Source organism: Lissotriton vulgaris, chromosome 5, assembly GCF_964263255.1.
Source record: "Lissotriton vulgaris chromosome 5, aLisVul1.2, whole genome shotgun sequence".
Taxonomy (NCBI): Eukaryota; Metazoa; Chordata; class Amphibia; order Caudata; family Salamandridae; genus Lissotriton; species Lissotriton vulgaris.
In genome coordinates, this window is record NC_141693.1 from 882,741,359 (window position 1) to 882,767,449 (window position 26,091).

Here is a 26,091-nt window from a genome sequence, read left to right on the forward strand (position 1 = left end):
TCCAGGGAATCTTTGAATACCTCTTTCAACACTGGCGCCATAGTGTCGATCTAGCATTTGTAGAATTCAGCGGGAATTCCGTCTAACCCTGGTGCCTTTCCATTTCCCAGAGACATTATAGCCTCCCTTATTTCATCCAGTTCCAGTGGAGCACCTAAAAAAAAGTCTAGCTCTATCTCCCCCATGGATTGTGTAGTGTATAAGTGCGCAGAGTGTGTGTGAAGGGCATGCAAGATTCGATTATTGTCTCAACAGGCCCGCCTTCTCGATCAACAATTTCCAAGACGGTGTTACTGCCTCTGGCAGTCCTTATCACCTCAGACCTGCTCTCCCTGGCCGTTCTCCCTCATTATATGTGCGGGCAACCCAATATTTACTTCTAAATTTCGTTTCGCGCTGCGCCTCCTCCTCATATTCTGACAACTTGTGTCGAAACTGTTGGTGTGCAGTTCCTCCATCCCATCCCGCCATTTGTCTCTCCAGTGCCTTCAGCTCACTCTCTAGTTTATGTAATGTGCGTTGAATGTCTCGGAGTACTCCAACGCTTTTGGCGATACACCACCCGCGAACTGTGATCTTAAAGGCCTCCCATACCACCTCGACGCTGTCTACCGTACCTTTATTACAAGGGAAAAAGTCTTATATGTCTTCCCCTGTTTCATCGCGATAAACAGCATCCAGGAGGGCAGCTGGTTGGAGCTGCCAGGTGCGCCTAGGACGGTCATATCTAGGTACAGCCATTGTGACCAACACAGGGCAGTGATCAGAATGAGTTCTGGCCAGATGTCTGGCCTCTGACGCCGATGATCAAGTTCCTGGATAAAAAGCAGTAATCTAATTGTGCCCATGTACCTGTGTAAGAGGTGAAGTGTGTACCTTCCTGAAGCGTGCGGTGCAGATATCTCCAACTGTTCACCAGGCCGCCCTCCTCCACAATGCTTTGCAATGTTTCTCTCATCCTGGGATGACATTGTGCTTGGCCATCTGCCCTATCTAACGTGGGTGTCACCGCTACATTGAAGTCGCCCCCCCAAATGATGTGCTGAGAGCCTACATCCAATACCTTCCCCCATAATAGTGTGAAAAACTCCGGAGTGTCTGTATTCGGAGCATAACAATTGACAATGGTAACCGTATCTCCTCCCAATCTCCCCCATAATATCACATAGCGCCCTTCCTTGTCCACCTGTTGCCCCAGTAATGTGAAGGGAACCGTATGATGTATCAGTATGGCAGTGCCCCTAGCATAAGAAGAGTAGTTAGAGAAGGCTCTACCCCCGCCCACCTGCCAGCAAATGAGGAAATAGTCTGAGGGGGTATATGCGTCTCCTGCAACAATACCATATTTACCTTATGCCTATCTAAGTAGGCCAATACCTGTCTACACTTCCGAGCATCCTTAAGCCCTTGTATATTCCAGGATAGTACCGTATATGTGTTTGTGGGGGTCACCCATTAGGATTGTGCATTATGTGTGCAACATACAACCACTTTGTCCAGTCTTGTACCACCATACACCAGTATCCACCACCGCCCAATTGGTTCCTTTTTCCATCCAACGATAACAGGACAACTTGAAACAATACCCGCTGTTCCCTTTCCGTTATGAGGCTCCCCCAACTTGCCAACAGTTCCCTCCCCCGCCCATTTCCCCCCCAACAGTGTAGTTAACCAATAGGAGCCACCATGGTCCAAACTACCTCCCCGCTGCCACCCCGTCCCTCCCCACATACCGTCAGGAATAAAACAACCACATTCCAGTGTCCCCACTGCCTTCCATCCCCCCTCCCACTGAAGCAACCCCAACTTGCCAGAGTCTTCTGCCCACTCCCCTCCCCACGAAAACACCATTGTTAGCGCGATGACCTAGTTCAACATAGGGGAACACCCATAGGGGAACAGCATTAGATGTTCACACAGCCACCGTCCCTCTCCAGGCCCTGGAACCTATACAACCACCGGGCTCTAGCGGAGGAGGGGCGGTGGGGCCTGGAATACGTTACCACTGGAACCACTGTAAGTGTCCCTGGCTTGTTGGGCATGAAGTGTCCCCAGCCTCTCTGCTACCTCGAGTCATGTGTGCTGGCCATGAGTTAGGGTCCCAACTACTGTTATGATAAGTCAAGCGTCCTCATCTTCTTCTTGTATGTTGTCACGTTGCTCCGGGTCTCGACCATTCGCTCCCCGTTGTGTCCGCTTCAGGTGTCGCAGATAGTCCTCCACTTGCTGCGGGTTAGTAAAAAAATGTTGTTTGCGTTGATGTGTCACGCGGAGTCATGCAGGATAAAGTAAAGCATAATCAATCTGCGCAGCCGGTAGTTTCTTTTTTACATCTAGAAACTTGCGTCGTTCTTCTTGCACTAATGGAGTGAAATCCGGGTAAATCGAGAAAGCTACACCTTCATACACCAGATTTAGCTTTGTACGCGCAGCGCGTAGGGCCACATCGCGATAATTTAGCAATCGCACAATTATGGGTCGTGGCGGTTGTCCCGGTTTCGGTTGTGGACCCAGGGACCCGTGTGCTCGCTCCACTATGAATTGTGTGGAGAAAGCCTCAGCGCCTATGGCGGTCAGGAGAAGTTTTTCGATATAGTCCTCCATTCGCCCATTGTTGGTGGACTCCGGAATGTTAGTTACGCGAATATTATTGCGCCTACTACGGGCTTCTAAATCCTCATTCTTCCTCGCAATTACCCGTAGTAGGTTGTCCATCCTTGCCAGTTGTGTTGCATGACTGTCAGTGGTATCATCAGAATCCGAAATACGCCTCTCCGCTTCCTTCAGCGGCTCCTCGTGCTGATCCAGGTTGTGCACTATTGCGTCCATTCTGGAGGACATCCGGTCCACCTTATCTACCACAGTGGCGAACCCTTGTCTCATTTCCTGCAGTATTTGGTGCATATCTAGCTCCGGAGTCGATGCTCCGCCGCTCGCCATTTCTGCGCCACGTGAGGCAGCCACCGCTTTTGCAGAATTGGGCCCCTTTTTTTGGTGCATCAAAAGATAGTTTCGGCTGACTGTTGTCCTGTTTCACCATACTGCCGATTATTAGCTGGTATCACAGTCTACCTCAGACACACAAACGCCGGTCACTATGGGTATCATTATATCACTGTGCTGCTAAAGTCCTCTGTCATTTCAGGCGTTCAGACAGTGCTTCGTAGCTTCCTGGACCTCCAAGCGCCCGTACTAGGGCCTCACACTTCTTTAGCATGCATCCATTGGAATGGCAGGTACATGCAGGATCGAGTAGCAAGGAATAGCCTCCACGCCAGCACACCATGGGAGTTTGGAGTAGTATAAAATTGTGGCCACAGTAAGAATCGTCTCCCTCTTCCACGCGATCTCCGTCTTGGGGCTCAATGTAATGGAGCCCGCAGCTCTGCGCCCTTCAACCACTCTTCGCCCCGTGCAACTTACGTCCCCATCTAGTGCAACCCCATGCAGTCGGGAACCGGCAAATATTCCAGCGCGGCCACCGTGAATTGTCCGTGATAGGCCCCCAACTCCAACAAGTGGGACAACAGTAATAAGGCCCAGCACTGTCGTGGGTTACTCAGCGCTACAATCAGGGGTCTCCGCTCACCACAACAGCGATCTAGCGTTAGACCTCACGGTCTCATGGGCGCCGCAGGGTCTTCACCGGTACGCCCTCACAAATGCAGCATCGGCATTCTCCGGTGCAGCCGTTGAGCACTTAGGGTGTTGTCCGCTATCCTGTGGGCCACAATATCGCACTCCGCTCCGAAGCGATGCCCCTTATATGGTCCACTGTAGGCAGCTCGTATTTCCAGCGGGCCGCCGGGTCCCGACAGTTCGCTGTCCACCTCTAGCCAGGCGGGCCTACTTCCCTCGTGGCGATCTGCGGTCTCTCCTGCCACAGGGCGCCGCTCACCACGCCTCCCGCTGCTCCAGCTCTGCACTCGGGGGAAGCTATCACGTAGCAGCATTCAGTCTAGAGGCATCGGATCCGTCAATCTTCACCGAGGTCTGGGATCAGGCTCATGCACATATATGCACCGTTTCTTCCAGAAACTATTTAAAAAGGATATATGTTCCAGGCAGCGGGAGCCTCACCAAATTGCAGCCATTCCGCTTGTGCGCCCTCTAGCGCCCCTAAGAGCAGAGGTATCGTTTGGAGGAAATGGAGGAAGGTGAGATTCAGGAATCGGATGACTATTTTGTTGAACTGAATGAGGCAAGTGGCCTTGATATGTCTCCAGAAATGGAGCTTTCACTTCCATCTGATGCTCCTTCAAAGGATGTGGCTCCTTACCACACAGTGATAAGGAAGGCAGCAGAACTTTTAGAACTCCAGCTTCCACGGCTGAATTTAAGTCAAATATCTTGACGGAAGTTCTTCATTCACCTTCTACTGTGGTGGAGCCTTTGCTACCATTCAATGATGCCATCACCGAGCCTGTAATGGACGTTTGGCGTAAGCCCTTTTCAGCTCCGGCAGTTTCCAAGTCTGTTGCCAGGAGATACAGGGCCGCTTCTGGGGAGCCGAACTTTTTAACTCCCCATCCTTCTCCTGAGAGTCTGGTGGTTCAAGCTGCCTGTTCCAAAAGATCTTCTGGGGCTTTTCCTCAGGTTCCTGGCAATAGGGAGTGGAAAAAACGTGACCAGTCTGCAAAAAAGGTGTTTTCCTCTGCAAGCATGGCATTGAAGTCCACTAATGCCACCTGTCTTTTGGGAAGTTATATCCATGCCCTAATGGACTCTGCTAAGCAACTTGCCCTTAAATTGTATGAGGACAGACAAAATTTTAATGAGTTCTTGTCAGACACACAAGCGGCTACTCGTCCGTTGATTCAAAGTGGTCTGGACACTGCAGACTTTGATGCTAGGATCATGGGATCTGCTGTCGCTACAAGGAGTGTCTGGCTTAAATAATCAGAGTTCTCCCCAGATGTGCAGGCGACACTTTTGGATCTCCCTTTTGATGGTTCAGGGCTGTTTGGAAAGAAAGCGGATGCAGCCTTGGAAAGGTTTAAGGACAGTGAAGTCACTGCCAAATCTTTGGGCCTTCAAGCTCAGCCTAGAGGTTCCTTGTACAGGAAGTACGGAGGTTTTGGGAGGTCATCTTTACGGACCTACAGACAGCCTCAGCAGCAGCAAAACACCATATTGACCGCCCGGATTGGCCAAGAAGGGTATGATATACAGATCTACTCCACCTCTCCTCGTGCCCTCCGCTCCGTCTCCCTCTCAGGGTAGACCTCCTCTTGCAGTCGCAGGGGCAGGTTCTACACCCCCACCTCCAGAGCTTACACCTTCATGCCTGGAGATTGAGCGGGGCAACCTGAATTCTTTTTCTCTTCCTTCTGACGTGGTGGATGTTATTTTGTCCGCCAGACGTCTCTCCACTAAGTTTATGTATTCCTATAGGTGGTCCAAATGTGTTCATTGGTGTGGGGAGAAGTCTGTTGATCCTTTGAGGGCTCGCTTATCCAACATCCTTGAATTTGCTCTTTCCCTAGCCCAGCAGAGCTTTGCTATGGCTACCGTGAAGGGCTATTTATCGGCTTTGTCGGCGCTCCTTTGCTTGCCAGACCAGCCGTGTTACGATTCATTAAGGGCCTTACCAACAAATATCCGCCCACTCCATTTATTGTGCCTCAATGGGACTTAAATCTTGTCTTAAACTACTTGATGGGTTCTCCTTTCGAGCCCTTGCACAAGTGTCCCTTGAGGTTATTGTCTTTAACAACTGTTTTTCTTGTTGTCATTACATCGGCAAGGAGGGTAAGTGAACTTCAAGCTCAGAGTTCAAAACCCCCATTCCTGACTATTCATGTTGATAGAATGGTTCTCAGGACCAAGGCTGCTTTTCTGCCTAAGGTGGTAACTCCCTTACATCTGGGGCAGTCCATTACCCTTCCTTCTTTCTATCCTCCCCCTCACCCTTCCAAGGAGGAGGAGCAGCTTCACCGCTTTGACCCTAAAAGGGCGGTGAGTTTTTACCTCAATAGGACTAAAGACTATAGTGTGGATGACCAGCTCTTCTTGGGCTTTGCTGGCTGCAGGAAAGGCAGAGCGGTGCACAAGCGCACCCTTTCCAGATTGATTATCTTGTGCATCAAGATTTGTTACTCTTTGGCCGTTAAGGATCCTCCAGAGGGTATAAGGGCTCATTCTACTAGAGCTAAATCTTCAACATCTGCCTTGTCTGCAGGTGTTTCTGTGGCGGGCATTTTCAAAGCGGCAACTTGAGCCTCCCTCCACACCTTCGCGAAGCATCACTGCTTGGATTCTGAGGTGAGGAGTGACGGTCACTTTACACGCTCGGTCCTACAGGACTTTTTGGTATAGAAGGATGGACACCCTCCTCCGGGAGTGGGGACTGCTGTGGGACTCTATTCACAAGGTGAGGAATCCACTGGCAGATGTATCCATCAGAAGAACAAGTTACTTACTTTCAGTAATGCTTTTTCTGGTGGATACAGTATCTGCCTGTGGATTCCTCACTGACCCACCCACCTCCCCGTTGTCCACCCTTGTATACCTGCAATGGTGTTATTTTATGTCTATTACTATTTTCAAGTCCTTATACTGTAAAAGCCCACTATTCATCAACAATCTGATTTCCAAATACACCCCGTCCCGCAACCTCCTCTCACGCCATCAGAACCTCCTGCAGTCGCCTACCTTCAACTTCAAGCATGCAGGAGGTCGTAGGTTTGCCACCCTCGCTCCCTGCTTGTGGAACTCTCTCCCGATGGAGTCCCGGAATTGTCAAGACCTCCTCTCTTTCCGGAAAGCCTCGAAGACCTGGCTTTTCAGACAAGCATTTTCATAACTCCCTTCCCTCTATGTTCATGTTACCGCTGATCAAAGCGCCAAGCAACCAATCGGTGATAGTGCGCTCTAAAAGTACTTTAATAACATAACATAACATAACATAACTATCAATGGAAGTGTTTTATTCTTTTTGCTTTACTGCATTGATTTCACACGTTGTGTGTTGGTTTAAATACTGTGTACTTTGTATGCAGTATATATTTGTGTTGGTCCGTCCGTGTGCCTCGAAGGCACAGAATAAAAAGGCGGAACTTGACGTCATCACGCCGACAAGGCTCTCTTATGGCTACAGTGAAGTCAGCTGAGTTGCGAGCAGAGCCATGCTTCTGTGACGTTGTCCTCGTCGGCTTGGAGAGCTACAAAACATTTCCGAATGCTGCTGGCGCAGGGGATATTGACAAGGTGAGGAATCCACAGGCAGATACTGTATCCACCAAAAAAAGCGTTACCAAAGGTAAGTAACTTGTTCTTTAGGCTCCCTGTACTGAATTTAAAGATGCATCTTTTAGTAAATATGATTTTTATCTAGTGTTTGAAAATTCCACTTTTAGAAAGTCTACTCTCGACAAAATGCCAGTACGGATTACTCTTTACCACACTTTCTGAACACTCTCTTTAATAAGTGATCAGTGAATATTAATTTCCTTATTTTAAAGAATAATTTGAAAAATTGTCAAATACAGAAACATATTAAGACCGATATAAATGCACAATTCATACATCAAAAAAATATTTTGCTACCCACCCAACATACATATACACAAACAAAACAACAAACCTTGATTGTTTTCAGCAATTAATTATTTAGAAAACCTCATTTGGATTATGTAAATATAAGAACCTCTACAATTCTACATTGCAAGGTAGAACTGTAGAGGTTCTTATATTTACATAATCCAAATGAGGTTTTCTAAATAATTCATTGCTGAAAACAATAAATATGTTGTTTAGTTTGTGTTTGTGTGATTTGTGCTGCAACAGAAGAAAAAGCAACTAGGCGGCGTCAACGATGCCGCTCCCAGCTCTGTGTCCTGAAGATACCACAGAGGGCACTGCTGCACTTATCACTGATGCCACAGTTCGACACTACCACCGAGCCGACGCTTGCACTGTGACTCTGGGCACTGCACTCTGCACCACCGCCCTGGTATCCTTGATGACAACCCAACGCCATCACCAACACCGCTGCCTGCACTGTGATATGTGGCCATCGCTCGTGGAGAACAAAGAGCACCGTCCCACTTCGCACCACAACCCTTATCGCACTCCGTGCTGATACCGAGACCGCTGCCTGCACCGTGGTTTGGAGCACCACTCGTGAGTTACACGACGCACCTCCCTGTCCCACACCGCAGCCATGGCTCACTGACCTCGCATGTTCCCGAAAGAGATGATGCCAATTACTGTATGTAGGAAAGTGCCCCTTTTTGCCATGGTCTCTTCCAATTTGTGCCTGGTATTTGATGTGATTTTGACTGAAAGTCCACTGGGTTCCTTCTAATCAGGTCCCCAGTGCCAGATCTCTTTCCCAAAACTGTCCAAAAATTTCCCCAATTGGCAATATCTTTAGCACTCCCTATAAGTCCCTTGTAAATTGTACCCCCTGATACCTAGGGCAGGGAGGCTAAAGAGGGTCCTTAAGGGCTGCAGTGCAAATTATAACACACTAAGGGACCTCGAATACATACAGACTGCCATTGCAGGCTGTGTGTCTTGGTGAACACAAAAATGAAAACTCAAGATGGCACACATCCTTGTGTGCCATGGTCACAGACACTGCATGCAGTATAGGTAAGTCACCCCTACACCAGGCTTAACAGCCCTAAGGCAAGGTGCACTATACTAAATGTGTGGACATAGCTGCATGAGCAAATATGCTTCTGTGTTGGTCAGTTTCATTACTGCCTGTACAAGAAAACTATTTCCCCAGTTACATGATGGCTTCACTGAAACCAGAGATTTTTAGCATCTAACATCTCATATCAATAAACCCGCACTGATTCCAGTGTTGGATTTATTAATGCATGCACCGTAGAGGTGCCCCCTGAAAACCTACTAACTACTGGTGTGCTCAAGGACTGGTCTTAGCCAGCCTGCCACCCCAGACGAGTTTCTGGCCCCCACGGTTGAGGGCCTTTGCTCTTAGGAGTAAGAGTACAGGAAAAAAAGACTGCTCAGGCAAAAGGTGTTTACACCCCCTCCCAAAGGATTATCTGCAAGTTAGCATGCCAAGGTAAGGAACGTAAGAGCCCACCACCTTCGGTATGTGATCCTGGCTTTCCTCACAGGAGGGGATGCAGACTCCAATTCCCCCACCCTCGCCCCGACCATCACCCATTTAGCACCTGACCAAGGGTAATGAATTAGTAGTCAGATAGGCGTGTTCACCTTCAGGCTAGTTCCACCCCTAAGGTGGGCGACCTGAGGTGAAGACTACATTTCAGAGTCACCATCTTGGTGATGGCAAACTTGTGAACTACGGGACAGGGTTATGCCAACTTTCAACAGGAAGTTGTCATGTAGAAGGCGTAGTGGCCCTAGGGGTAGGTAACCCATTGGCTACTACCCTGCACTCCCCTAATGCCCCTAAATCTATACTACTATTATAAAGAGAGAACACAAACCCTTTGGCAAGGTAAACTCGGGAACCACAGCGCCAATCCACACACCCAATACATTGTTGTAATCCTCAGGGTGTGCAGATGGACATAGGCTATAGAGAAAAAAAAAAAAGTAAATTTAAAAATATAACTTAAAAAAAAAGGTAGTGCCCTGAAAGTAGCGCCGGCCGCGACGCTGCGACGTAGCGCTGGCCGCAACGTAGCGCTGGCCGCAACGTACGTGATGACGAGAAGGAGCGGCGGTGAAGTGAGGAGCGGCAGCTCAGGTGCGTCATTAGGAGGAGGGGCGGCGGTGAAGTGAGGAGTGCGGGGAGGAGCGGCGGTTCAGGTAAGGCTCTGGGACACGGGAAATGTCGGGGCGGGAGGGAGCCGGTGCGGGAGATTGGCCCTGAACAAATGCGGCTGAGGTAAGGCTCAGGCTCTGTGGGCAGCATTTCAGGTTTGCGTGCACTCCCGCCCCGGCCCCCGCCCGCCACGACATTGTCTGGGACACAGACAATGTCGTGGCGGGTGGGGGCCGGGGCGGGAGTGCACGCAAGCCTGAAATGCTGCCCCCAGCCCCCTTCTGCCCCAGGCAACGCTGGAGCTGGCTGCTAGTTCAGTATATAGGGGAGCTCTGGCGCCAGGAAATCAGATCCTACCAACCAAAAGAAGGACCTAAGATACGCAAAAAGCAAGAATTGAAGAATAAGCAATCCTGCTGGCCTGTTCCTCTGTTCTCGACAATTTTGCCAAAGTCATCTCAGCCTGCAAGCTGTTGATCCTCCAAAGCCTGGGAGGTCAGACATCATTTCTCCAAAGACTCAGGAATTCCAGTGGAGCAGCAGAGCTGGTCCCCTGCATCCTGCAGGGACCAAAGACCAAGCTGTGAAGGCTCCTGGCTGCAAAGATCCAACACCTGAAAGCATCACGGCATCCACGCCTCCTAACCTGAGCTGAAGTGAGCCAACAGTGCCAGTGTGGTCCCCTGGCCCTCCAGAGACAAAGCCTACTTTGGACATGCCCACTGTGGACGCACCAGCGCTGCCTGCAGCCTCTGTTTGCAGGCCCCTTTGACCACGAGAGCTCCCGGTGACAGAAACCTGATGCGTAAGGACACCTCTGCACTCATTAACCCTGGGATGTGGAGAAGAGGACCAAAGGTGTCCTCACATCCCCGAGCATCATGAGGCCTGAGCCCCTATGTTTGGTCAAAGTCCAAACCTGCAGCTTCTTTTCACAAAGACATATCCCCTCAAACTAAGATTGGGCACCCAACGCTGTATTGCACCACTACACCCGGCCACCCTAGTGCTGCTGGAGGAGACCTGCTAGTGCTGCATTTGACCTTGCCCCATACTCACTGTAAGTCCAGGATATTGGTCTTGTACTCTACCTGTACGCCGCATTTGTTTTCCTTCCCATTGTATAACATTGCAGCCTTTGAAAATTGCAGTGTCAACTTTTAAAAACCTAAATTATTTCTATCCTGAAACGTACTTACCTGATTGTATTAATTCTGGTGCCTAAATATATATAAAGGTATGTTTTATTTTTATAAGTAGGTGTGGATCTCCTTATTTGTGTGTATTTGCAAATGTCTAACACTCCTCTCTGATACGACTAAGGCTGCTCACCCACACTAGATGCTGGAAGAGCACCCTGGGATTGCAAGGGCAAGCCCATGAACACTTATAAGGGAACACCTGGACTTTTTGCACAGTATACCGCTTTTTGGTTTACTATATAAAGAGCCAGCTTTCTACACTGCCATCCCAGGAGGTCGGATAAATGTATCTTTGTCCTCAATGACTGTTTTTTGAAAGCAGGCTAGCCACAGTCAGGCATGGGCTACCTCCAGACGATGGTGCACCTCCTGACATGGAGTTCACAGTCACAAGCCAAATCTTCACCTTATTCCTTTGCAGAAGCTTCCTTTCATTGCCGGTGTCCTGGATACGGTACATTCAAAGGCATTCAGTCTATTGCAAAAAGTCCAGGATATTAGAGCTATGATGCTGATATTTCAGCCTTGGTCTCGATTAGAGTAACTTTTAGTCTTGTGCATCCTCCTGCCTGGTGGATAATGCGGGCTCTGCAGTGGAATCTGGTGTTCCAGTTTGCCCAGGACCAAGGGAAACTATTGGATACCATTCAGATCTTGATGGAGACTGCACAAGATCTGTGGTGAAGATTACCAGAAAGATTTGTGGGAAAGCCCTTTTCCCTTCCTCGTTCAGAGCTGATTGTGGTGAAGGATGCATCACTGCTGGGTTGAAGAGGTCATTTGGGGGAGATGGAGATCAGGACTCTGATGTGTAGTGGAAACCATTATCCATATCGTCTTGTTGGAGTTGCGAGCCATTCACTTGGTCTTGAATGCCTGCCCACCTTCCATCAAATGGAGGTTGGTTCAGGTTCTCATGGGATGCACAGTCGGCTATTGCAATAAATGGTACGATCTGGGGCCCTGCTCCCTGTGCCTGGAGGCGGTGCACCTCTACTAGAGTTGGAATGGAGTGTCAGGGTATCTTCCTGATTTTGAACCACCTACCAGGGTCTTTGAATACTAGGGCAGACGAGCTCAACAGTTGACGTCTGGTACACCATGAATGGTGACTACATCCTGAAGTGACGCAGGGCATTTTAAACCCTTGCTAGATCTTTTTGCCTCTGCCTAATCCACAGTGTCAAGTTTTATATATTAGAGTTTCCACAAGAACATTCCGACTGGAATTAAACATGGCACACTTGTTCGCCTTCCTGCCATTGCCCCACCTGGCCTGAGTTCTGAAAAAGATCAAGAAGTACAGCCATTCGAGTGGCTCTGTGGAGAGCATGCTTCTTGCCATGAGCACTTTTCCTTCAATCAGGCTGCCGCTTAGGAAGGATTTCCTGCCACTGTTACAGGAAAGGCTCCTGCATTCAAGCATGAGCAATCTACAAGACCATGCGTGGAGACTGAGGGAATTCCATTATACTGTGCTGACCTGCCGCTGTAAGTTGAGGATTTCATCCTCTGTGCTAGACTCCCTTCCACAAAGTCAATTTATGATGGGCGCTGGGACAGATTTGAGGCCTGTGGGGTTGCCACAAAATTGACCCTTTAAAAGCCAAGTTGTTGGATGCTCTTTTGTCATTTTGTCTTTGTTCGCTGGACCAACTGGTCTTGTTTAAATCACCTGTTATAATGAGATTTTGTACAGGTTTGGTACACGTGTACCCTCCCAAACCATTTGTGATGTCACAGTCGGACATTAACTTGCTCTTAATGTTTCTCATGTGCACACCCCTCGTGCTGATGCATAGTTGCTTGTTGTGTCTCCTGCGTACTTTTACAAAGCGCAGTTGCCTTAACAGCCAGGTCCAGCGGAAAGGAAATTTCGCCAGCTCGGTTATACAATAGTTTATAGTATGACTCTACTCCAAGGAACCTCCTCCTGTTTATGTCCTGCTTTGGTATCTATCCTAAGGTCAGGAATCTGCAGTTAAAAGTATTCATCTGTGAAGTAGTGTGGCTCACTGGTTAGAGGCGGCAGACCCGAGAGCAGAGGACGGCCCGGGACCAGGGTTCGATTCCCGGCGCGGCAGGTTTCTGGACCAGGGTCAGCGGACTCGATAATTCTCTCGCCTCGGTGCCCACTCTGATCAGCGATCACACTCGGCAACTCTGGGCATTAGCTTGCCTCACCTTCACTAACGGCCCCACCAGACCGCCGGGGATGCCTGGTTTCACCCTGGAGATACCCATTAAGGGACCATCTCTCAGGGAAGCCAGGAAGGGTTTCGCAGCGGTCGAAGCGCCTTGGGACCCTACGGGTAAGTAGTGCGCTATATAAATGCCTATACATTTATATTTACATTTACATCTGTAGAACAAGTTAGACAACTTTGGTAACTTTCTGGTGTAGATTCCGAACTACCTTCTAATTTCCACTTTCTGTAACTGGCCTCTTTTTAACCATCAAAAAAGGTTCCAAGTTAGGATTTGCACACTGGTACTACCAATTGTTTCTTGTATGAGATATAGAAAGAGACGAGCAAGAAACTGACATAATCGTGCCGTGGTGGCACTTATTTGCAGCTCTGCTCCATCACTTCAGGGCAGTGTGAAGACAACGCAGAAACACATGGTGCCATCTAAAAGCATGAAGGAGAATTGCTGCAAAAGCTTTCAAGATCCAGTCTAGCACCTGGGAAGTATTGGAAGTGGAAGAATTTGGAGTGAGAGAAAGTTTCCACTGGGAAGAGCATTGCATATGCATGTTCTTCAGGATTATTTTATTTTATCTGGGATAGTTATAGGTGCTGTTTTGTTTCCGAAAGCAGATCAAACACTTGGTGTGTTTCAGGATACAAAATAGAATGACCTTTTACAGGGGCTTATTGACCCAGAACAGTTAAAATATGAGAGCAGTTTTCCCTTGTGTATGTACAGAGAATAAGTAAGATCGCCATCCTTTTGAGTCTGGGAAAATGTAGCTGCCCTATCTCAGATATTCTGCAACATTGTTGTTCTTAAACTACCTTGTGTTCGAAGGCACATGGTCTGCAGATCACACACGATTGCATAGATCACCATCTGGTAGTAGGCCTTAATGATTACACTTTGTTGTTGTCTTGGAAGAGTCTTTGTCTGCTGAATGACTCCTCCTGTAGATCGTATTGCGCATGGGCATCGACTCCATCTTCAGATTGTTTTTTTTCCGCCATCAGGCTCGGATGTGTTTATCGTTCGGTCCCGTTACCGATCTCTTTTAGACTTCCAGTCCTTCATCATACCATCAGTATCGCCTTCGACAGTAATTCCGGTTACCCGCAACGAAGAAAGGCTTTCGCTTCTTGATTCCAGCATTTGTCGGGCCGTCAGGCCCAACTCCGCCATTGGGCCTTTTGCTCTTGGAAAGAACACCCTTCAAGAAGTGCCCTCAGCGTGGACACCAATTCCCTCACACTAATCTTCATGAGGTTTGCAATCTGTGCTTGTCTACAGAGCACGAGAGTCGAGACTGTGAGGCCTGCACTTCGTTCCGTTCCAAGAAGACCATCAGGGACCGTCGAGCTCGAAGAGTCATGGCGCAGTCGTCTTCATCGACACCAGACCTCATCATAGACTAGGCTCCGATCGAGAGAGTCCGAAGAACAGCAGCAGGACGACATCGTTTCCGAAGCAGAAAATTCAGCTTCCGGAGCCGAGGATCAATCGGAAGACAACGATCTTCTTCCAGCTGGTTAACAGGTCTTGAGTGCAAGCGTCAACCCTGTTCACCCCCCACCCCACCCCCCCCACACCCCCCCCCCACCCCACCATACCGGGACAGGCTTCGGTTCATCTCCACCTCCGGGTCCATGTGCACACCGACCAAAACCTTCCCACGCCGCGCCTTCTGGCTCGGCAACGAAGATTCCAAAGAAGCCTCCAGCCGACTCGGGCTCGAGTCGGTCTGTCGGTCCCCCCAAGCAAAAGGTCCTCAAACCAAAATTAACCCCGGCACCGAAGCAGCCATCAGTACCTAAACCGGTCGAGCCGTAAACAAGCTCAGCACCAGAAAGACGTTCCCAAGTCTACCGAACCGAAGACTACTCCGGTTCTGAAAAAAGTCGACCCATAGCCTGCTTCGGCCTTGAAACACACTTCGGCCAAAAATTCTGGATCCAAAAAGAGTAGATCCGAGAAAGAAACATCATACCAAGTCTTCGGCACTGAAGCCAAAATCCGCTCCAAAGACAATAGACACTGTAAAACCTAAGCATTTCGGTCCCAAATAAGATAAATCCGCACCGAAAAAGGATTTTTCAGCAGAAGAGCTTTTCCAACCAGACCCAAAGCAAAAGACTCTTCATATTAATCCAAAGACTGGACATGTCATTACAGTGCCTGAAAAGAGGAAAATGGACTATCCCAAACCACCTCCAGTTCCTGTCAAAAAGCATGCTCAAACTTATAGGAATTCCTTCACCATTGATAGAGATACCAACAGATATTTCTCCTGTACACTCACCATCCAGCACACATAGCCTTATAACGCAGGATGATGATGATGATGAAGACAATTATTCACAGGGAGTAGAAAGTGAGCATCACATAGATGACACAGATGACCCAGACAATATTCCTGGACCATCAGATGATCCCTGGGAGGATTATAATGCGCCAGATGCACCAGATCTGCCACAAGATGACGCATACCCTTCTAGACCATCCCCCCCAGATGACACTATTGGGTTTACACAGCTCATCCATAGAGCAGCCACTTTTCATGGAGTAGACTTACACACAGATCCAGTGGAAGAGGACTTCCTCATGGTTACACTACTCTTGTCACATAAAACCACAACCACATTACCAATACCTAGTGGAGTGGTGAGACATGCTCCAGAGGTATTCATGGACCCCGTCAGAGCCAGGGTAATTAACCCCAGACTGGAAAAAAAGTATAAAACGGCTCCAACTGACCCAGCATACATCAAAGGTCGCTGCCATTGGACTCATTAGTGGTATCAAATGTGAGGAAAAGAGCTAACTCGCAGACAACAGGGGATGCTCCACCCCCTGATTAAGAGCCCAAGCTTTTAGATGCTTCAGGGAAACGCTCCATCTCGCAAGCAGCCAATGTCTGGAGAATTGCTAACACTCAAGCTCTGTTAGCGAGATATGATCGAGCTCATTATGATGAGTTAGAATCACTCATGCAACATTTGCCAGAGCAATGTAAGTCCAGGGCTTCTGACTTAATACAAGAAGGAAAGGTTATTACAAATATTACATATACCTCAATCCCCTGTGCATTAGACACTGCAGACACAGCCTCTTGAGCAATAAATACGGGAGTACTGTTGCGTAGACATGCATGGCTACGCATCTCTGGGTTCAAGCCAGAAGTACATGCCATTATCTTAAATCAACCCTTTGACCAGCCACATTTATTTGGTCCAACAGTTGATAATGCACTAGAGAAAATGAAAAAAGATACAGATACGGCAAAATCCATGGGAGCCTTACAAACTCAGACACATAGAACGTCCTTTCGTCGCTCCTCATATAGAGGCGCCTCTAGGGGGTTTCCTACTGACAGCACCTCTTCTTATAAAGCACCCATCCAAACCTCACCCAGTAGAGGGTATTACAGAGGAGGATATATTGGTAACAACAATAAGGGCAGAGGCAGAGGCAACAACAACCGCAATGCCTCTACTCCCAAACAGTGACTTCCCTTCCATCCCCCAGACCATTCCACTCCTGTCGGGGGAGATTACAACAGTTCCTACCTGTCTGGAACTCCATCACCACAGACAGGTGGGTAAGACAAACAATTCAGTCAGGTTATAGCCTGGAGCTCACTTCCACTCCTCCAGCAATACCACCCAGACAACGTCTCATGTCACAGGAACATCTCATACTCATAAGACAAGAGGTTGCATCTCTACTGCAAAAGAATGCAACAGAACCAGTCGCAAAACACCATCAAAACACAGGAGTTTACTCCCTATACTTTCTCATACCCAAAAAGGACAGGTCCGTCATACCTATACCAGATCTAAGGCCCCTAAACCTGTACATACAATCCGACCATGTCCATATGGTCACACTACAACAAGTTCTGCCGTTGTTAAAACAAGGCAACTTCCTTGCCACTTTAGATCTCAAGGACGCCTACTTCCACATTCCTATCCATCAATCTCACAGAAAGTACCTACGATTTGTACTAGAAGGTCAACACTGCCAATTCAAAGTACTACCTTTCGGAGTAACTACAGCACCTCAAGTGTTCACAAAGTGTCTAGCAGTAGTAGCAGCACACTTGAGGAGGGACAACATTCATGTCTTCCCATACCTAGACGGCTGGTTAATAAAATCCAAGTCGTACCACCAATGTGTACAGCACACGCATCAGACTATCTGCCTGTTGCACAAGCTAGGATTCACTGTAAATCAAAAGAAGTCACACCTCCACTGTCTCAACAGTATCTAGGTGCCACAATAGATACCTCTAAAGCAATTGCATACCCCAATCCAACAAGGATACAAAGTATGCAAGCTCCTATAGAAAAATTCCTGCCACAGCACTCACTACCAGCTCGAGTGTTCATGCAATTAATAGGAGTGATGGCATCTTGCATTTTCATAGTACCATACGCAAGACTGCACATGCGCCCCATACAAGAGTGTTTGGCAAGTCAGTGGAATCGGGCTCAGCAAAAAATAACAGATCTGGTGGTGGTAGACGACCGGACATGTCGCTCTCTGCAGTGGAGGAACACCAAAAACCTTTCCGCGGGCGGGCTTTTCATAGAGCCTGTTCCACAAGTGGTGCTAACCACAGATGCATCTCTCACAGGATGGGGAGCGCATTTAGAGAAACACACAGTACAGGGTACATGGACACCGCAACAAAAGTTACTCCACATAAATCATCTGGAGTTGTTAGCGATTTTTATAGCTCTAAAATCGTTTCAACATTACCTATCAAGCAAGGCTGTACTGGTCCGTACAGACAATATGACGGCCATGTATTACATCCAATAACACGGAGGAACACACTCCTTACAGCTCTCCCGGCTGGCGCAGAGCATATGGAGGTGGGCCATTCCTCAGAAAATCTTTCTGTTAGCACAACATCTACCAGGAGTTCACAATCAGGTTGCAGATCTGTTAAGTCATCAAAGACAACAGCTACACGAGTGGGAACTTCATCCTTAAGTTCTTCAACCATTCTTTCACAAGTAGGAACATCCAGACATAGATCTGTTCGCCACACACCGCAACTCCAAATGCCCAAGCTTCGCCGCCAGATACCCACACCCATTGTACAAAGGCAATGCGGTATGGATGAGTTGGTCAAACAAATTTGCGTACGCTTTTCCACCTCTCCCACTAATTCCGTTAGTGGGATGCAAGCTACAGCAACATTCCCTCACATTGATTCTCATAGCACCAACGTGTGCAAGACAATTGTGGTACACTACACTACTAGAGCTCTCAGCAGTACTGCATCAAAAATTAAAACTCTCTCCACATCTACTGACACAGAACCATGGAGAGATCATGTATGTATGTATGTATGTATAGGCATTTATATAGCGCACTACTTACCCGGAGGGTCCCAAGGCTCTTCGACCGCTGCGAAACCCTTCCTGGCTTCCCTGAGAGATGGTCCCTTAATGGGTATCTTCAGGGTGAGACCAGGCATCTCCGGCGGTCTGGTGGGGCCGTTAGTGAAGATGAGGCAAGCTAATGCCCAGAGTTGCCGAGGGTGATCGCTGATCAGAGTGGGCACCGAGGCGAGAGAATTATCGAGTCCGCTGACCCTGGTCCAGAAACCTGCCGCGCCGGGAATCGAACCCTGGTCCCGGGCCGTCCTCTGCTCTCGGGTCTGCCGCCTCTAACCAGTGAGCCACACTACTTCACTGCAATCAGACTCAAGGCAGCTCAATCTAGCGATTTGGCTCCTGAGGTTTTAGAATTTGGATACCTCAATTTTCCGCCTGATTGCATGAATGCCATAAAAGAAGCAAGACGCCCCACCACTAGAGCATGTTATGCAGCAAGTGGAAAAGGTTTGTTGTGCATTGCACAAATACCAACATTAACCCATTAGATGTTTCAATACAAAACATCATATGCTACCTGCTCCATCTACAAAGATGTAATTTGTCGTACTCCTCAATCAGGTTACATCTTGCTGCTATAGCAGCCAATTTTCAAAACAGACAACATTTGTCATTATTTAGAGTACCTGCCATCAAAGCATTCATGGAAGGACTAAAAAGAATAATTCCTCCCAGAATACCACCCTCTCCAGTATGGAATTCAAATGTTGTTCTCACTAGACTTATGGGTCCTCCATTTGAACCGTTACATAAGTGTGAGTTACAGTTCCTTGCATGGAAAGTTGCTTTTTTAGTTGCTATTACCTCACACAGAAGAGTAAGTGAAATTCAAGCATTAATAATTCAAGAACCATTTATACAACTCTATCACAACAAAGTGGTTCTTAAAACAAACCCAAAATTCCAGCCAAAAGTCATTTCACAGTTCCACCTCAACCAATCTATTGAGTTGCCAGTATTCTTTTCCCAACCACAGACAGTTGCGGAAAGAGCTCTACACACATTAGATGTAGAAAGAGCGCTCCTCTACTACATTGATAGGACAAAAAACGTTTTGTAAAACAAAACAACTGTTTGTGTCCTTTTATCCTCCACACAAAGGCAATCCTATTTCAAAATCAGGCATTGCAAGGTTGATTGTAAAGTGCATTCAAATCTGTTACCAAAAAGCAAAACGCACTCTATCCATTCCCCCTAGGGCTCACTCTACGCGTAAATTAGGGGCATCTATGGCATTCCTAGGAAATTTACCATTGAATGATCCTGTAAAGCAGCTACATGGTCTACACCGCACACATTTACAAAACACTACTATTTAGATGTGCAGGCAAAACAACAAGCTGGTGTGGGACAGGCTGTACTCAAAATATTATTTCAAACTACTGCAACAGATACGGGTGGCCGCCGCTAAGGGAGAAAACTGCTGTGCAATCTATGCAATAGTGTGTGGTCTGCAGACCATATGCCTCGAACGGAAAATGCTACTTACCAGTATGCATCTGTTCTTGGCATGTAGGGCTGCAGAACCACACACACCCACCCACCTCCCCGGCTACCTATATCTGTTCCAGTAATATCTTAATTAGATACACAACACATGGACATCCTTCTCTGTACTCGTACAACTCCATCATTTACCCAATGGCGAAAATAATCTAAAGATGGAGTCGATGCCCATGCGCACTACGATCTACAGGAGGAGTCATCCAACAGACCAAGACTCTTCCAAGGCAACAACAAAGTGTAATCATCCGGGCCCACCACCAGATAGTGATCTATGCAATAGTGTGTGGTTCTGCAGCCCTACATGCCAAGAACAGATGCATACTGGTAAGTAGCATTTTCCTTCATGCCCCTGATAACTCTGTCACCGATTTCTACCCTTCTTGCCAGTTACAAAATTAGGGCAGCCAGATTACCTATCGTCCTGTTCATGTTCGCTATTCCCAACATCATTTCTGTGGGTGATCTGATGCATAGTCTTCTTTCTTCTTAGAGGGAACATAGTGTAAGTGCGCTTTTGCTTTGGTTTCGCTTTGTGAAGGCTTTTGGTATAAGATAACCACAGACTGTTTGTTTGCCAGGTGGCTGTTCACTACATTTCAAAAAGGAATATTTGTGAATCCCTTTCTTGGGGGGCACTTTGAGTCTCTTGGCAAACTATTGTAAACATTCACATATTATTAGCATTCTTCGTTTGTCATGCATAGATCATGGATTGTAAATGAATATCTGGTTTCACAAATGGCTTTCACTGGAAGTCTGTTTTTCCCAGACACAAAATACACTGCAAAAGCCAGGAAGTATGATTTGCTGTCTAACACCCTTCCACCTGATGTTTACCAGTGGTGCTTGTTGTGTGTCTTGAGTTTCCCTGAAAGGCTTTGTAGTGAGCCTAGTCCTCCATTGCTGTGTCGTAAAAATGTTGACTGTGTTGCTGTGCTCCTGAGGTTCCTTTCACGTAAGAAACGTTCATAGTCATGAAGCATAACTCCACCTCCACTCAACAGCTGTGCACTAGTAAGGTCCCACTTACAAATAGCCAGTTCATCTCTGGTGTGTAAGGACTCCAGTAGGATCTCCCACACATTTTCTTCACTTCTACCTCTAAGTATCAAGGAGAGACAATTTTTATGCATGTCGCATTCAAGATTTTGTAGTAGTGTTCTCTCCCATGGGTATCGGTGAAAATCTATGTAAACTTGTATTTTGGCAGTAAGGGATATTTTGTTCTTGCCTAATCTAACATAGATATCTGATAGAGACTACTAGCCGCAGATTCCTTCACGTAGAATTATCCCCAGGCGTGAGACTGGATCCGGAAACCTTTTTGCCACAGCATCCCTGCGCGCCGGGGGGCGGGGTGACATCACGCGACTCCGCCCAGGCGTTTTCCGCGTACGTGACATCAGCGAGGTCACATAAGACCCGCCCTGGCGCGCCTACGTCAATTTTTTCCTTTTCCGCGTGCAACGCAGATCCGGTCCTTGCTACGGGCCTGTTTAGGGCCCTTTTTTCTTCCATTTCTTTTTGGTGGAACAGTGTGCAAATGCCTTTGGGCTTCAAAACTTGCACGTTTTGTGGGCGTCTTATGTTGGCGACGGACCCTCACCTTATTTGTATATGGTGTTTGGGGGAGGATCACAGCACCACTGATTGTGAGGCGTGTCAACAGTTGAAGCCGAAGTTGTGGCGGGAGCGCCGCATGTAACTTCTCTCGACGCGTCTCTCCAGGTCGACATCCTCCCCTCGGTCTGCTTCGGCGGACAGCTTCAGATACGGCCGTGGTAGTCGTCATCGCCCTTCTCCGATGTCACATGAACGTTGCTCCCCAGTGGGTAAGTGTTGCAGTTTGTCCCCGGGTGCTGATATCCGGCCTGCCGGGGGCGTGGACTCTCCACGGGTGATGCGGCCCGCGTGCCGTCCTATCCACTGTTTTCCGGTGTTGGGGAGTCGAGAGTCCAAATGGAGACATACGCAGCGGCTTTGCAAGCCTCGCTGGCGTCTCATCCTAACCTTCCCCTCCTGGTGCGTCGGTGGATCACTCGCCTTGAGCAGGGCCCTCCGCGGCGCCGCCGGCAGCTCCAGCCCCAGCGCTGACTTGTTCGCATCCAGGCTTGGAAGATGTGGTGCTGTTGGGGTGCGGCTCCTCTGGGGCACCTCCTTCAGGCCACGGCGTCTCTGCTTCGCTGCACACTCCCGCGGGAGTCCCTGTTGTGTCGCGGGAGGTCGCCGGGTCTCTGGTCGCAACCCCGAGCCCCTTTCGGTCCTCTGGCAAGTTGGTCCTGTCTAAAGCCGAGGTGACGCCGCTACAGCGCTGGCAGCAGCTGGACCGTGCGGAGCCACAGGGGTCGGTGGACCCTCCTCGTCCCACTCCGGGTCGAGGCCGGGTGAGGACCCCTCGTCCCTCTCCGGGCCCCTCGTCCCTCTCCGGGCCCCTCTCGTCCCTCCCCACAGGCGGCTGCCTCGTCGAAGATTGAATCATCCCTGGCACCGCCACATGGGTTGCCGGGCGATCTCTGCCACATTCTGGGCCGCGGCTGGCGGAGGGCTTTGTGTCACTCCCCAGGCCCGTCTCGTTCCCCCACGCAGGTGGCTGCCTCGGCAGGGGTCAAGTCAGCGTCGTTCTGGCGCAGCCCTGGAGCTGGTTCGGCTCCAGCTCCACGCTGGTCTCCGGTACGGGGTGACTTGGAAGGACCTTGTCCGGTGATGCCGGATGGTGCTGATGTCTTGCCTCAGGCAGCGGACTCTACGGCTCTGCGCAGGGGTCGTACAGCGGATTCGTCTTCGGGCGCTCCTTTTCCTGAGGCAGGCAGTATAGTGGTGTCGTCCTCCCCGGAGACTGGTCGCCAGGTGGTGTCTTTTTCAACGGCGTCGAAGGGCGACTCCCCGCCCTTCCTGAGGCAGAGGTGTTTGTCGGAAGAGCGGCAGGTCCCTCATTCTTCGGCTACTTCTGACTTGCAGGTCTGGCCCTTGCCCGTTCTGCTTGGCCTCGGGGACGGTCACCTTAGTTTGCAGCCGTCGCCCACGGAGGAGCTGCTTTCTTCGGAGGTGGTTGTGGCCTTCACCCACGCGGTGTCCACGGCTGTGGGCATCCTGCGCATGGGTGACCTGGTGGCTCACTTTCCGGCGGACAATATTTGGAGGTCCTTCACCAGGGCTCTGGTGGGAGGGAAATCTTACTTCCCTTTTGAAGATTCACTCATTTCTTCCTTGACAGGGGCTTGGAGGTTTCCTGCCTCAGGGGAACCGGTGCCTCAGCTTCTTCTGCACCAGCACCTCCCGGCGCCGCATGACCCGGCGTGTCTTTCCATTCACCCCTCGGCCGCCAGCCCCCTTTTGCGGACTGCTTTTCCCTCCCTACCGCCACTGTTGACTCCGCCGACCCGGGAGGCCCGCTGGCTGGACTCTTGGGGGCGCAACATGTTCGCCTTGACCAGCGCTGCCCTGCGGGCCCTTAACACCTTGTGTACTGGCTAGGGCCTCCTTCTGTTTGTGGGACTCGGCTGAGTCTCTGGGATCCGCAGCGTCCCAGGAGACTGGTCAGGTGGACTTGCGCCCGGGAGCTTGGGGCGTTTATTCTCCGCTCCGCTCTGGACAGCTCAGAGGTGCCGGGCAGGGCCATGGCTTCCTCAGTCGCTGTCCGTCGCCATGCTTGGCTTCGGGAGGGAGTATTCCCTGAGAATATTCGGGAACGACTCGCCGACCTTCCGTTTGATGGCAGCCTGTTGTTTCTTGCCCCTGCTGACTCTGCCATCCGAAGGCTCTTGGCGGGGCTCCGCCTTATCTTCCTCTGCCTTATCTTCCTCCTCCTTATCTTCCTCCTCCTCCGTCCCCTCCTCAGTGACTCCTGAGTTGGGCTGATTCTGGGCCTTCTTAGGCCGGTTGTTCTGGCTGTGGAGTGTGTTTTCTGGCCATTTCCGTCCTTCCTTGGGACTTTGGCATTGTTGGCTGCTGGACATCCCTTTTGTTGATTAAGTGTGTGTGTTCTGCTGGAGTTGTTGCGCAGACTTGGCCCTGAGATTAGGCCTTTAGCTTTGCTTGAGCTGCTTGTCAAGCCTTTCGCAGGGGTGTTGATTTCACCGTCGCTCTTTTGCTTTCCTCTGCTGCGGAAATTCTTCCAAAGAGGGTTCCCATATTTTGGGACTTAACATACCCTGTGTGGGGTAGTTGTAGCGGTCATATGGCTTGCGCTCTGCTTCGGGGTTCTGGTTGCCTTTGGGTACCTGTCCTCCATGACGTTTATGTAGGTTGCTTTGTTTCTTGAGGTCGTGTGCACGGCCACTCATAGCGGTGTGCCCGGGCATCTCCTTCTCTCCCTGCTCCTGTCCTGAGGTCTGGGATGATCCTGTGTTCTCCCTTGCCAGGCGCGGCTTACTCTGCCTTCCTGGGGCCTCTGGCTGTTCTTCTTGCTTCTGGCGGCTTTTGACTGCCTGTGCTGTTCTGGCTGGCAGGTTGTTCTCCATCTGGAGTGGGTTTGCCTTCTTTTCCCTCGCTTCCTTGGCTTCTTCTTCCTCTCTTTCTGTCTTGGCATTTGGTGGAAGCTATGTTGCCTTGTGAGGGAATGGGGTGCTTCGGCCTCTCCGACCTTGCCCTTGGCTCCTCTGCTGTGAGTGTACGGGCCCCTTCAGCCTTCTTCTCCCTCCTACATCCTCTTGGGGTCGGTGGGGTTCTGCTTGTGGGGGTTCCCATTGCCTGGCAGGGACGAGGTTCTTCTTGGTCCACAGATCTGGTCCCCTGTGGGGCCCTCTGTTCTGTATTGGCTGGTGGGGTCCTTTCGCAGACCCTCCGTGCTAGGGTATCTATTCTACGTGAAGGAATCTGCGGCTTGTAGTCTCTATCAGATGTATGAGCTACTTACCTTTGGTAACGATGTATCTGGTAGCGACGATTCTAGCTGCAGATTCCTTCACGCCCCGCCCTTCCTCTACTATCCTGCGAGTACCCTTGGGTTGGTCTTCGGTACTCGCCTTCCGGTGAGGGGCTGTGTCTCCTGTGAGTGCCTTCCTTGTTCTTGACAGGTGGCTCCGTCTCGAGGCGGTTTATTCCTCCTTTGGTTTTTGTAGGATGAGGTTCCGGTGCTCCGGTGCCCTGCTGCTCTGGCTACTCCTGGTTTGGGGGGGTATTGCTTTCTATCCCTGTCCTACCCTCCCTTCCCTTCATTGCTATCCTCTGATTAAGGGTCATCTAGCAGTGTCTTGCCCTTGTGGGTGGTTGCCCTCTATGTTGGGGTAGCTTGGAGGTTTGTTGTCCCGGTCTGTCCGGATGGGGGTGGTAGGTTACTACATGTGCCATGGCTTTACGCATGTTTCCTGCTTCTGGGGCACAGGGGTGGGAGGCTTTCCATGTGCTGGAAGGGTAGCTGCGCATGTATCTCCTTGTTCTTTCTTCTTTCCCAGCCTTTGGGTTCTGCAGTGTTGACACTACTCTGTGTGGTTTTGTTAGTCACCGTTTCTTTCCAATTTTTCTGCTCTTCACACACTGTTCCCATGCTTTCACAGTTTTTTATCTGGTGGTTCCATGTTGTGGTGCGGAGAACTTCTCCAAAGAAAACTGATGTAGGCGCTCTGGGGCGGGTCTTATGTGACCTCGCTCACGTCACGTACGCGGACGACGCCTGGGCGGAGTCGCGTGATGTCGCCCGGCGCGCAGGGATAATTCTAAGTGAAGGAATCTGCGGCTAGAATCGTCTCTACCAGATACATCGTTACCGAAGGTAAGTAACAGTAACTCGTACGTTAAGTGTAGTTGAGGAGAGTGCAAACTCTGAGCGGTTTTGTGGTTTAGGTGCATAGTGTCTTCCAAAGTTTGTCATGCCAAATATCTAGTGTGCTAGGTGTTTTGCAGCAGTATACATATCTTTGGTAAGCACAAAATGCAGTACCTAGTGTGGCATCATTAAGGGCCCAATTCATAAAGATATTTTAATAAGTAGACCAGAATTACTCTTGCAGTACTCCTAACATTCAGTATTATGCTAAGGGTATTACAAGGAAAAAACCTTTGTCATTCAGTGATAGTGTGTAAATGAGTAAGAATAAAATACCTTGCTTCAATCCAGGACCCCTTTTGG

At 49.4% G+C, this 26,091-nt stretch overlaps 1 protein-coding gene across 2 annotated transcripts in view; it reads left to right on the forward strand.

The window, feature by feature from the left end:
- TNKS2 (tankyrase 2) overlaps positions 1-26,091 on the forward strand; it is a 691,336-nt gene that overhangs the window by 531,222 nt on the left and 134,023 nt on the right. The gene's annotated exons all lie outside the window — the stretch shown is intronic.